Source organism: Puntigrus tetrazona, unplaced genomic scaffold, assembly GCF_018831695.1.
Source record: "Puntigrus tetrazona isolate hp1 unplaced genomic scaffold, ASM1883169v1 S000000965, whole genome shotgun sequence".
In the NCBI taxonomy this organism is placed as follows: domain Eukaryota; kingdom Metazoa; phylum Chordata; class Actinopteri; order Cypriniformes; family Cyprinidae; genus Puntigrus; species Puntigrus tetrazona.
The window spans coordinates 43,174-55,214 of NW_025048560.1; the positions used below are offsets into that span (position 1 = coordinate 43,174).

Genomic DNA, 12,041 nt, shown 5'->3' on the forward strand with positions numbered 1-12,041 from the left:
AGTAGTTAAAAACAGTCAAACTCTGTTTAAAGAACAGCTACTTTAAAGGCAATTGAATTAAATAAGCAGTAAGGGAAAGCAAAGAGCTGGTCAAATCTTTGGCCACACTAAGGGCCAGTGTATTAGATAAGCAGTGAAAAACTCAAAAACTTACAGCACCTGGTATTCCGAGGCAGTCTCCCATCCAAGTACTAACTAGGCCTAACTCTGCTTAGCTTCTGAGATCAGATGAGATCAGGCGTGAACAGGTGGTATGGCAGTAAGCCTAAAAGCTACTGCAAAAAGCCCCTATTTTAAGGTGAGGAGGCACACTCAAGTGCCATTATACTCAGATAAGTAATGAATGAAATACAAAAAAATACTTCAAAATGAGCTACATTAAAGATAAGAGCATTAGTTAAGTAGTTAAAAATAGTCAACTCTCTGTTTAAAGTACAGCTACTTTAAAGGCAATTGAATTAAATAAGGTAAGGGAAAGCAAAGAGCTGGTCAAACTTTCACCACACTAAAGGCCAGTGTATTAGATAAGTAGTGAAAAAACTCAAAACTTACAGCACCTGGTATTCTCAGGCAGTCTCCCATCCAAGTACTAACTCAGGCCTAACTCTGCTTAGCTTCTGAGATCAGACGAAGATCAGGCGTGAACAGGGTGGTATGGCCGTAAGCAAAGCTGCTGCAAAAGCCCCTATTTTAAGGTGAGGCACTCAAGTGCCATTATACTAGATAAGTAATGAATGAAATACAAAAAAATACTTCAAAATGAGCTACATTAAAGATAAGAGCATTAGTTAAGAAGTTAAAAACAGTCAAACTCTGTTTAAAGAACAGCTACTTTAAAGGCAATTGAATTAAATAAGCAGTAAGTGGGAAAGCAAAAGAGCTGGTCAAACTTTTGGCCACACTAAGGGCCAGTGTATTAGATAAGTAGTGAAAAACTCAAAAACTTACAGCACCTGGTATTCCTAGGCAGTCTCCCATCCAAGTACTAATCTAGGCCCAACTCTGCTTAGCTTCTGAGATCAGACGAAAGATCAGGCGTGAACAGGGTGGTATGGCCTTGAAGCTGTAAAGCTGCTGCAAAAAGCTCCCTATTTTAAGGTGAGGCACACTAAGTGCCATTATACTAGATAAGTAATGAATGAAATACAAAAAAAATTCAGGCGTGAATTTTTTTTTTTTTTATTTTTTACACAAACGATACAAACTACAATAAACCACCTGAAGGGGGAAACCTTTTACATGGGGAGTACACCTTTGTAAAATTAAACATAAAATTAACATACATAGGTTCCGACATCCGACTCTTTTAAAACATACATAAAATCAACTGTCGTCATCAGGCATCTTCCAGTCAAATTCTTCAAAGATCTTATATACATCATAAGTAAAAATGTGATAAAAGTAATTGAGTTTTCCCAAGTTCTTGTAGTAACAATACAAATATTTCAGATAGTTTTCAGCTTTTTTCTTCAATATTCTTTCAATATCCAAGACAGATTTCTCTTTTTGCCACCACCCTTCTCTCCCATATTGCTCCTTTCATTAGCATGACAAGAAGATTAATGATTTTGCTATTTTTACACTCCTTATATTCACCCAACATTACAATTTTATTCCATTCTGATTCGTCTTCATAGTGCTCTCCTTTCAAAAGTTCAAACAGTCTTTTGCATTTAGTTTTAAAATGTCCAGTTCTTTGCAATATAAAAACAGGTGCAGGAAGCCTTCATCCTCTTTGTTGCACACCTTACAGATGGAGCTCTGCTCCATTCCAATCTTGTGTAAAATCACGTCTGTAAAAATAGCTTTGTGTCTGATTAAAAATTCCAGGTTTCCCAGTTTCGTTTCAACTATCCTTCCTTTTATGTTACTCCATATGTTTTCTTCTTTCAAATCTTTATATTTCTGCTTCCAATAGTCATTTGCTTTAGGTTTCTTAAAAATCGTATCTCTAAAAACACCATAAAACATTTTGACAGTACATTCCTTGAAAATATGTAGTTTCTCTCTAAAAATAGCGTTCACATCTTTCTCCGGTTCACCTGGCTCCATATTTTCAATTTTTTCAACCCAGTCTTTTGGTATTGCGTTTTTAATCATGCAGTACTTATTTATGATTTCTTGTTTGGTATAGTCCTCCTTAGCTTCTTCCATAGTGTCAAAAACATATTGAACTGGTAAAAATCCTCTTTGAACTCATACAGAACATCTCTTACTCTCGCTATCCCCACATCCCACCATTTCTTAAAAACAACTCTTTTCCTTGATTCACAATATTCTTGTTTAAAAACAATGGTTGATTTAAAATGTCCTCTCGTCCCTTCGGGATGTAATGCACATGCTTTAAAAATCTCTCCCCAGGCACTCAACTGTTCCTTGTAAAAATCTGGCAAATCTTTCCACATCCAGTTTTTCGTTCTCATCCATAAAATATTCTCCCCATATTGACATTGCCACATTTGTTTAAAAATACAACATAGTTTTTTTCCAAACAGTTTCAATTCTTGCATCCAGATATTTCTTCACCAGTTTAACTCTCAAACATTTCTTCCTTTGTGCAACATCAATAAGACCTAAGCCGCTTTTCTCAACAGCCCTACACAAGGGTGTCATACGCAATCCTCGGTGGCTTTCCTCCCATAAATACTCAGTAAAACATTTTTTCAATCTTTTTTCAACCCACAGAGGCATACTTGTAACATATAAAAAATAACAAATCTTTGAAGTCATTAAAACATTCAAAATTAAGACCTTTCCTTTCAAGCACAGATTTCTTGTTTTCCACCAGTTCATCCTTCTTTCAATATCTCCTAAAATTCCTTCCCACATGATCTCATTTGTTTTCTTGTCATCCTCTCCCATGCTAACTCCTAAAATCTTCATTTCCTTAACTTCTTTAAAGTTAAAAGTGTCTGTTAAGGCTGGGGCTCCGCCAAATCTCATGTACATTGTTTTATCCTCATTTATTTTCCCCCCGGATTTATTACAGAATTCCTGAACTACGCCCATAGCCACCTTAACACTATGTACGTCTCTTACTATTAACGTTGTGTCATCTGCGTATTGGAAAATCCTATTCTCTGATCTACCTCCTTCAATATCGATTCCTCTCACATTCTTCTCTCCTCTTACTGCTAAGCCCAGAGGCTCTGCCACCAAGGAATATAAAAGCGCTGAAAGGGGACATCCCTGCCTTACAGATCTTGTGAGCTTAAAACATTTAGTTAAAAACCATTGCATTTAATCCTCGTCACCACTCCTTTGTATAAAATCTTAATCCATCTGATAAAATTTTCCCCGAAGCCAAAACTCTTTAAAATCCCAAATAAAAACTGATGCTCCACTCGGTCGAAGGCTTTTTCAAATCAAGACTTACAATGTAACCTTCCAGATTTTTGTCCTTTATATAACTTATTGTGTCCCTAATACTAATTGTAGTATCTGATATATCTCTGCCTTTCACTCCATATGCTTGATTTGTCTTGATAATTTTTGGCATCACCTCCTTTAGTCTATTAGCTAAAACCTTAGATAAAATTTTTAAGTCAGTGTTCAACATTGTCAAAGGTCTGTAATTTTTCAATTCTTTTTTATCTCCTTTCTTCTTATAAATAATTTTCATTAAACCCATACTCATTCTTAAATTCATGTGTCCCTTATTAAAAATGTCATCATACACTTCCTTTAAAATGCCAATTAAAATACCCTTGAAAACAATATAAAATTCATTGCCTAGACCATCAATTCCTGGACTTTTATTCCTGTTCAATTCGTTAATGGCTCTTTCTATTTCTCCTTCATTTATTTCCATATCGCAAGCTTCTTTGTCTTCTTTTTCAACTTTTGTTTCAATTATGTTGAACAATTCTTCACATTCATCTTGCACCCCTTCAGTTGTAAAAAGTTTCTCATAATACATTTTTATCTCTTCTAGTATTTCTTTGTTATCCTTTATTTCTTCTCCATACTCATTTTTAATAGCTGTTATCATTTCAGCTTTCCCCTTCCTCTTTTCTAGATTAAAGAAAAATTTTGTACATTTCTCTCCTTCCACTATATATCTAGCTTTACTTCTTAAACGTGCACCTTCATATTTTTCTTCTTCTAAAACTTTAAGTTTATCTTCCAGATCTTTTATTTTTGACACATTCTTCTCATTATTCTGATTAAGCTCCCTTTCTAAGTTCTCTCTTGTTTTTATTTCTGTGTACCTTTTACATCTCTCCACCGATCTACAAAACTGTATAGTATGTCTTTTAATTAGAAACTTAACGTTTTCCCACCATATCCTTTTATCTTCCACATACATTTCATTCTGTTTTTCTTTTCTATCAATTCTTTTATGTCTTGGACATAGCTGTCTCTTTTTAAAACCTCAGCATTTAAAACCCAAACACCTGGCCCCCTTTAATCGTGCTCCAGTCCACTTTCATAAATAGTGGCTTATGGTCACTTAAACTTGTTTCCTCATATCTCATATCTTCAATAAAACCCTCTACATTTCTTGAACACAAAATAAAATCAATTCTCGTTTGGCACATAAAATTCCCTACCATTTGCCTTCTAGAATATTGTCTTCTTTTCCCATTTCTCTCTCTCCACACATCTACCATATTATTGTTTTTCATCAACAAATTCAATTCCTTCCTTCCTGTATCGGTTTTAAAACCATTCCGTCAGCCATATCTAACTTGCTTAAAACAGTATTAAAATCCCCAATACAATAGCATACTTATATTTCATTAAAAATATCCTTAGATCCTTAAAAATCCTCTTTTCCTTCTCTTCAACAGGCGCATGGACATTTACCACAATTACTTTGTTGTCATCATGTTCCATTTCTATTGCCAAACATTTCCCTACATCATCTTTGTAAACAACTTTGTAAACCACATTCGTGTTTCTTCTTATTAAAAAGGCCACCCTCTGCCATATCTTTTATCCTCATTGCTGCATAATATATCACCATCCCATCTTTTGCTTATTTCACATTTGTGCTTTTCTCTCCAGTTTGTTTCTTGCAATACTATTACATCTACATTTTTAAACATCTCTTTCACCTTTTCAAACTTGTTAAAATCTAAGAGCCCTCTGGCATTAAATGTAGCCAGACTTAAAACCATAAAAAATGAATAAATAAAAACGTTCATAAAACCAATGTCTTTAGCTTGTGTCATCCAAACCCTTTAACAGTTCAAATCGATTCTTTAAAAAGTCTTTGTTAGCATTTCTTTTCTTTATCCCATCTAAACTGGGTTTTACCTTGATTTGACGTTTTCTTATGCTTATTTTTGATGTTCCTACTGCCATTTCTTCTGTGTCGCTCTTTTAACATCCTCATCTGCATCCGAAATATCCTCAAAGTCCCTAGTAATGTCGATCGGTGCCAAAATTCCTTCTGTCTGTTTCGCTTGTGCATGCTGGTCTTTTTGTTCCTCCATGATTTTACATCGTCTGTCTTGTGATTGTCTGTCCTCCTCATTCTTCTCTGTCTCATCAATAATGTTTTGAACTTCAGTCTTCTCATTTGTTTCAAACGTTCATTGTCCATATGTTCTCCAACCCCCTGGCCCTCAATAATGTCTTTGCCCGCCGCTTGATTTTCTCTTTGCTGTGGTAAGCCTTCTTCTTGTTCGACTACGCTGTCCCGCTCATGCACCTGCCCACTCACATGAGTCTCTTCATCCACATACCAACAATCACACTTATTTAAAACCTTTTTACAATCCGGGCACTTAACCGCATTGCAATCCCTGGCAAAATGTCCTCTCTCCTCACACTTAAAGCACTTAAAATCTGGGCAGTCTTTCAAGACGTGCTCAGGGCTCATGCACAGCCGACAGGTTTTAACCTGATGGCTGTGCATCACCCTAAAATACTGAAGCCCTTCAGCTGTTTCCAGCCTTGTGCTGTACGGGAGAGACACTACTTCCCTTGGGAAGCGACATTTTACAAATCGTGTGCCATCTTCAACAGTTGTGCCCGGATAAACACGTCTCTTGATGTCCGAAATAGGGGTAACTCCCACCCTTGCAGTTTATCTAAAAATATCTGATCGTCAATGTAAGCGGGCATGTGCATGAATGAGACAACGTAGTCTCTGTTTTGCAACCTCTTTACTTCGCACAGTGTCTCTTTTATCATTAAACCTTCAACCAACAGTTCAACATCGTCGATATTCTCTAATGTCACTTCAGTATTCCTTATTTTGTTTAGGTCTTACCGCCAAGACATTTCCTTTGCCGACCTTTTCCGTTACAGCTTTTATGATGTCCTCAGCCCTCGCATTCACATTACAGATGTCCACCGTCACAGTTGCTTCTTTCAGGTAATCCTTCTTTGACTTGTTTCTCTTTTGTTCCTTATCTTTTGCATTCCCATCTCGTCGCTTATTTCCAGTTCCGTGTTCATTAACCAATTCTGTTTCTCCAGCCAAGTCCAAGTTCATAGCCATCTGTCCGTCCGCCATAGATGAAAGAGAAAAAAAAAAAAAAAAAAAAAAAAAAACTGAATAAAACCACCTTCCAGACAGCACTAGGCTGCTGTTAGGTGGTTTAAACACTCACAAAACACACAAAAAACTAAATTAAAGTCCGAAAAAGTTCACAAAATAAACACTAATAATAAACACAAAATGGAGGAGAGCCTTCCTCTCCCAACTACTGCCAAGTCACTTTCTGTGTGCTCTCTAGCGCCAACAGGGTGGTATGGCCGTAGTTTAAAAGCTGCAAAAAAAAGCCCCTATTTTAAGGTGAGGCACACTAAGTGCCATTATACTAGATAAGTAATGAATGAAATACAAAAAAATACTTCAAAATGAGCTACATTAAAGATAAGAGCATTAGTTAAGTAGTTAAAAACAGTCAAACTCTGTTTAAAGAACAGCTACTTTAAAGGCAATTGAATTAAATAAGCAGTAAGGGAAAGCAAAGAGCTGGTCAAACTTTGACCACGCTAAGGGCCAGTGTATTAGATGAGTAGTGAAAAACTCAAAAGCTTACAGCACCTGGTATTCCTAGGCAGTCTCCCATCCAAGTACTAACTAGGCCCAACTCTGCTTAGCTTCTGAGATCAGACGAGATCAGGCGTGAACAGGGTGGTATGGCCGTAAGCGAAAGCTGCTGCAAAAAGCCCCCTATTTTAAGGTGAGGCACACTAAGTGCCATTATACTAGATAAGTAATGAATGAAATACAAAAAAATACTTCAAAATGAGCTACATTAAAGATAAGAGCATTAGTTAAGTAGTTAAAAACAGTCAAACTCTGTTTAAAGAACAGCTACTTTAAAGGCAATTGAATTAAATAAGCAGTAAGGGAAAGCAAAGAGCTGGTCAAACTTTGACCACACTATGGGCCAGTGTATTAGATAAGTAGTGAAAAAACTCAAAAACTTACAGCACCTGGTATTCCTGGGCAGTCTCCCATCCAAGTACTAACTAGGCCCAACTCTGCTTAGCTTCTGAGATCAGACGAGATCAGGCGTGAACAGGGTGGTATGGCCGTAAGTTAAAGCTGCTGCAAAAAGCCCCCTATTTTAAGGTGAGGCACACTAAGTGCCATTATACTAGATAAGTAATGAATGAAATACAAAAAAAAAAATACTTCAAAATGAGCTACATTAAAGATAAGAGCATTAGTTAAGTAGTTAAAAACAGTCAAACTCTGTTTAAAGTACAGCTACTTTAAAGGCAATTGAATTAAATAAGCAGTAAGGGAAAGCAAAGAGCTGGTCAAACTTTGGCCACACTAAGGGCCAGTGTATTAGATAAGTAGTGAAAAACTCAAAAATTTACAGCACCTAGTATTCCTAGGCAGTCTCCCATCCAAGTACTAACTAGGCCCAACTCTGCTTAGCTTCTGAGATCAGACGACATCAGGCGTGAACAGGGTGGTATGGCCGTAAGCAGCTAAAGCTGCTGCAAAAAGCCCCTATTTTAAGGTGAGGCACACTAAGTGCCATTATACTAGATAAGTAATGAATGAAATACAAAAAAAAATACTTCAAAATGAGCTACATTAAAGATAAGAGCATTAGTTAAGTAGTTAAAAACAGTCAAACTCTGTTTAAAGAACAGCTACTTTAAAGGCAATTGAATTAAATAAGCAGTAAGGGAAAGCAAAGAGCTGGTCAAACTTTGACCACACTATGGGCCAGTGTATTAGATAAGTAGTGAAAAAAACTCAAAACTTACAGCACCTGGTATTCCTAGGCAGTCTCCCATCCAAGTACTAACTAGGCCCAACTCTGCTTAGCTTCTGAGATCAGACGAGATCAGGCGTGAACAGGGTGGTATTGCCTGTGCTAAAGCTGCTGCAAAAAGCCCCCTATTTTAAGGTGAGGCACACTAAGTGCCATTATACTAGATAAGTAATGAATGAAATACAAAAAAATACTTCAAAATGAGCTACATTAAAGATAAGAGCATTAGTTAAGTAGTTAAAAACAGTCAAACTCTGTTTAAAGTACAGCTACTTTAAAGGCAATTGAATTAAATAAGCAGTAAGGGAAAGCAAAGAGCTGGTCAAACTTTGGCCACACTAAGGGCCGTTGTATTAGATAAGTAGTGAAAAAACTCAAAAATTTACAGCACCTGGTATTCCTAGGCAGTCTCCCATCCAAGTACTAACCAGGCCCAACTCTGCTTAGCTTCTGAGATCAGACGACATCAGGCGTGAACAGGGTGGTATGGCCGTAAGCGAAAGCTGCTGCAAAAGGCCCCCTATTTTAAGGTGAGGCACACTAAGTGCCATTATACTAGATAAGTAATGAATGAAATACAAAAAAAAAATACTTCAAAATGAGCTACATTAAAGATAAGAGCATTAGTTAAGTAGTTAAAAACAGTCAAACTCTGTTTAAAGAACAGCTACTTTAAAGGCAATTGAATTAAATAAGCAGTAAGGGAAAGCAAAGAGCTGGTCAAACTTTGACCACACTATGGGCCAGTGTATTAGATAAGTAGTGAAAAAACTCAAAAACTTACAGCACCTGGTATTCCTAGGCAGTCTCCCATCCAAGTACTAACTAGGCCCAACTCTGCTTAGCTTCTGAGATCAGACGAGATCAGGCGTGAACAGGGTGGTATGGCCGTAAGCTAAAGCTGCTGCAAAAGCCCCTATTTTAAGGTGAGGCACACTAAGTGCCATTATACTAGATAAGTAATGAATGAAATACAAAAAAATACTTCAAAATGAGCTACATTAAAGATAAGAGCATTAGTTAAGTAGTTAAAAACAGTCAAACTCTGTTTAAAGTACAGCTACTTTAAAGGCAATTGAATTAAATAAGCAGTAAGGGAAAGCAAAGAGCTGGTCAAACTTTGGCCACACTAAGGGCCGTTGTATTAGATAAGTAGTGAAAAAACTCAAAAATTTACAGCACCTAGTATTCCTAGGCAGTCTCCCATCCAAGTACTAACCAGGCCCAACTCTGCTTAGCTTCTGAGATCAGACGACATCAGGCGTGAACAGGGTGGTATGGCCGTAAGCGAAAGCTGCTGCAAAAGGCCCCCTATTTTAAGGTGAGGCACACTAAGTGCCATTATACTAGATAAGTAATGAATGAAATACAAAAAAAAATACTTCAAAATGAGCTACATTAAAGATAAGAGCATTAGTTAAGTAGTTAAAAACAGTCAAACTCTGTTTAAAGAACAGCTACTTTAAAGGCAATTGAATTAAATAAGCAGTAAGGGAAAGCAAAGAGCTGGTCAAACTTTGACCACACTATGGGCCAGTGTATTAGATAAGTAGTGAAAAAACTCAAAAACTTACAGCACCTGGTATTCCTAGGCAGTCTCCCATCCAAGTACTAACTAGGCCCAACTCTGCTTAGCTTCTGAAATCAGACGAGATCAGGCGTGAACAGGGTGGTATTGCCGTAAGCTAAAGCTGCTGCAAAAAGCCCCCTATTTTAAGGTGAGGCACACTAAGTGCCATTATACTAGATAAGTAATGAATGAAATACAAAAAAAAAAATACTTCAAAATGAGCTACATTAAAGATAAGAGCATTAGTTAAGTAGTTAAAAACAGTCAAACTCTGTTTAAAGTACAGCTACTTTAAAGGCAATTGAATTAAATAAGCAGTAAGGGAAAGCAAAGAGCTGGTCAAACTTTGGCCACACTAAGGGCCAGTGTATTAGATAAGTAGTGAAAAAACTCAAAAATTTACAGCACCTGGTATTCCTAGGCAGTCTCCCATCCAAGTACTAACCAGAACCAACTTTGCTTAGCTTCTGAGATCAGACGACATCAGGCGTGAACAGGGTGGTATGGCCGTAAGCGAAAGCTGCTGCAAAAGGCCCCCTATTTTAAGGTGAGGCACACTAAGTGCCATTACACTAGATAAGTAATGAATGAAATACAAAAAAAAAAATACTTCAAAATGAGCTACATTAAAGATAAGAGCATTAGTTAAGTAGTTAAAAACAGTCAAACTCTGTTTAAAGAACAGCTACTTTAAAGGCAATTGAATTAAATAAGCAGTAAGGGAAAGCAAAGAGCTGGTCAAACTTTGACCACACTATGGGCCAGTGTATTAGATAAGTAGTGAAAAAACTCAAAAACTTACAGCACCAGGTATTCCTAGGCAGTCTCCCATCCAAGTACTAACTAGGCCCAACTCTGCTTAGCTTCTGAGTTCAGACAAGATCAGGTGTGAACAGGGTGGTATGGCCGTAAGCTTAAAGCTGCTGCAAAAAGCCCCTATTTTAAGGTGAGGCACACTAAGTGCCATTATACTAGATAAGTAATGAATGAAATACAAAAAAATACTTCAAAATGAGCTACATTAAAGATAAGAGCATTAGTTAAGTAGTTAAAAACAGTCAAACTCTGTTTAAAGAACAGCTACTTTAAAGGCAATTGAATTAAATAAGCAGTAAGGGAAAGCAAAGAGCTGGTCAAACTTTGACCACACTAAGGGCCAGTGTATTAGATAAGTAGTGAAAAACTCAAAAACTTACAGCACCTGGTATTCCTAGGCAGTCTCCCATCCAAGTACTAACTAGGCCCAACTCTGCTTAGCTTCTGAGATCAGACGAGATCAGGCGTGAACAGGGTGGTATGGCCGTAAGCTTAAAGCTGCTGCAAAAAGCCCCTATTTTAAGGTGAGGCACAGTAAGTGCCATTATACTAGATAAGTAATGAATGAAATACAAAAAAAAAAAAATACTTCAAAATGAGCTACATTAAAGATAAGAGCATTAGTTAAGTAATTAAAAACAGTCAAACTCTGTTTAAAGAACAGCTACTTTAAAGGCAATTGAATTAAATAAGCAGTAAGGGAAAGCAAAGAGCTGGTCAAACTTTGACCACACTAAGGGCCAGTGTATTAGATAAGTAGTGAAAAACTCAAAACTTACAGCACCTGGTATTCCTAGGCAGTCTCCCATCCAAGTACTAACTAGGCCCAACTCTGCTTAGCTTCTGAGATCAGACGAGATCAGGCGTGAACAGGGGTATGGCCGTGCGAAAGCTGCTGCAAAAAGCCCCTATTTTAAGGTGAGGCACAGTAAGTGCCATTATACTAGATAAGTAATGAATGAAATACAAAAAAAAAAAAAAATACTTCAAAATGAGCTACATTAAAGATAAGAGCATTAGTTAAGTAGTTAAAAACAGTCAAACTCTGTTTAAAGAACAGCTACTTTAAAGGCAATTGAATTAAATAAGCAGTAAGGGAAAGCAAAGAGCTGGTCAAACTTTGACCACACTAAGGGCCAGTGTATTAGATAAGTAGTGAAAAAACTCAAAAACTTACTGCACCTGGTATTCCTAGGCAGTCTCCCATCCAAGTACTAACTAGGCCCAACTCTGCTTAGCTTCTGAGATCAGACGAGATCAGGCGTGAACAGGGTGGTATGGCCGTAAGCTAAAGCTGCTGCAAAAAGCCCCCTATTTTAAGGTGAGGCACACTAAGTGCCATTATACTAGATAAGTAATGAATGAAATACAAAAAAATACTTCAAAATGAGCTACATTAAAGATAAGAGCATTAGTTAAGTAGTTAAAAACAGTCAAACTCTGTTTAAAGTACA

At 37.0% G+C, this 12,041-nt stretch overlaps 5 non-coding genes and 11 pseudogenes across 5 annotated transcripts; all 16 read right to left on the reverse strand.

Moving 5' to 3' along the window:
• Positions 1 to 147: 147 nt before the first annotated feature.
• LOC122336527 lies at positions 148 to 265 on the reverse strand (annotated as a pseudogene).
• A 280-nt stretch (positions 266 to 545) lies between these two features.
• On the reverse strand, positions 546 to 666 carry LOC122336518 (annotated as a pseudogene).
• Positions 667 to 941: 275 nt separating this feature from the next.
• LOC122336542 lies at positions 942 to 1,063 on the reverse strand (annotated as a pseudogene).
• Positions 1,064 to 6,994: 5,931 nt separating this feature from the next.
• Positions 6,995 to 7,113, reverse strand: LOC122336548. Its single transcript, XR_006249302.1, has one exon. It is a non-coding gene; the product is annotated as a 5S ribosomal RNA (ribosomal RNA).
• Positions 7,114 to 7,389: 276 nt separating this feature from the next.
• On the reverse strand, positions 7,390 to 7,508 carry LOC122336440. The gene has a single exon (XR_006249264.1). It is a non-coding gene; the product is annotated as a 5S ribosomal RNA (ribosomal RNA).
• A 279-nt stretch (positions 7,509 to 7,787) lies between these two features.
• LOC122336505 lies at positions 7,788 to 7,906 on the reverse strand (annotated as a pseudogene).
• Positions 7,907 to 8,186: 280 nt separating this feature from the next.
• LOC122336539 lies at positions 8,187 to 8,306 on the reverse strand (annotated as a pseudogene).
• A 274-nt stretch (positions 8,307 to 8,580) lies between these two features.
• On the reverse strand, positions 8,581 to 8,699 carry LOC122336501 (annotated as a pseudogene).
• A 279-nt stretch (positions 8,700 to 8,978) lies between these two features.
• Positions 8,979 to 9,097, reverse strand: LOC122336460. Its single transcript, XR_006249282.1, has one exon. It is a non-coding gene; the product is annotated as a 5S ribosomal RNA (ribosomal RNA).
• A 274-nt stretch (positions 9,098 to 9,371) lies between these two features.
• On the reverse strand, positions 9,372 to 9,490 carry LOC122336514 (annotated as a pseudogene).
• Positions 9,491 to 9,768: 278 nt separating this feature from the next.
• Positions 9,769 to 9,887, reverse strand: LOC122336496 (annotated as a pseudogene).
• A 280-nt stretch (positions 9,888 to 10,167) lies between these two features.
• LOC122336535 lies at positions 10,168 to 10,286 on the reverse strand (annotated as a pseudogene).
• A 280-nt stretch (positions 10,287 to 10,566) lies between these two features.
• Positions 10,567 to 10,685, reverse strand: LOC122336468. Its single transcript, XR_006249290.1, has one exon. It is a non-coding gene; the product is annotated as a 5S ribosomal RNA (ribosomal RNA).
• A 275-nt stretch (positions 10,686 to 10,960) lies between these two features.
• LOC122336461 lies at positions 10,961 to 11,079 on the reverse strand. Its single transcript, XR_006249283.1, has one exon. It is a non-coding gene; the product is annotated as a 5S ribosomal RNA (ribosomal RNA).
• A 280-nt stretch (positions 11,080 to 11,359) lies between these two features.
• LOC122336534 lies at positions 11,360 to 11,476 on the reverse strand (annotated as a pseudogene).
• Positions 11,477 to 11,757: 281 nt separating this feature from the next.
• Positions 11,758 to 11,876, reverse strand: LOC122336482 (annotated as a pseudogene).
• Between the last annotated feature and the right edge of the window lie 165 nt (positions 11,877 to 12,041).